This window comes from Buceros rhinoceros, unplaced genomic scaffold, assembly GCF_000710305.1.
Source record: "Buceros rhinoceros silvestris isolate BGI_N320 unplaced genomic scaffold, ASM71030v1 scaffold44109, whole genome shotgun sequence".
NCBI classification, from domain to species: domain Eukaryota; kingdom Metazoa; phylum Chordata; class Aves; order Bucerotiformes; family Bucerotidae; genus Buceros; species Buceros rhinoceros.
In genome coordinates, this window is record NW_010431833.1 from 26,657 (window position 1) to 27,152 (window position 496).

A 496-nucleotide genomic window follows, 5' to 3' on the forward strand; every position below is an offset into this window, starting at 1 on the left:
GTTAGGTTCTTTAGTACAGCTAAGTACCTTTGAAGAGGCACCAAAAACAAATAGCCCTTTCAACTGAACTTTCAAAAAAATTTAATTTTCATTTCAAAAGGGGTCTTGAAATTACTAGATACACATACAACCCTCTCCCACGGTCCTGTAAGATACATTCAGTAACTTAAAATAAAGATTCCATATTTTATAACTTCATATATATTATATATTTAATATATAATATATATTTATATGTACATTACACAGATACATACACTCTCAGTCAGCAGGATTAAACTGTTTTGTTTTGAAATGTTTGATTGGTGTCACTAATCATCTTCTATTATTTTGTGAATTCAATGGAATTATCAATTACCTGAAAAGAAGAAATTTAAAAGATCCAAATGGAATCTGTGGATCAGTATTAGCACCAATACAGATGGCCGTTACTTCAAAATGACTGCAGGGACTGAAATAATGTATTTTTTTATAACTCAACTCTTACCGTACAAGC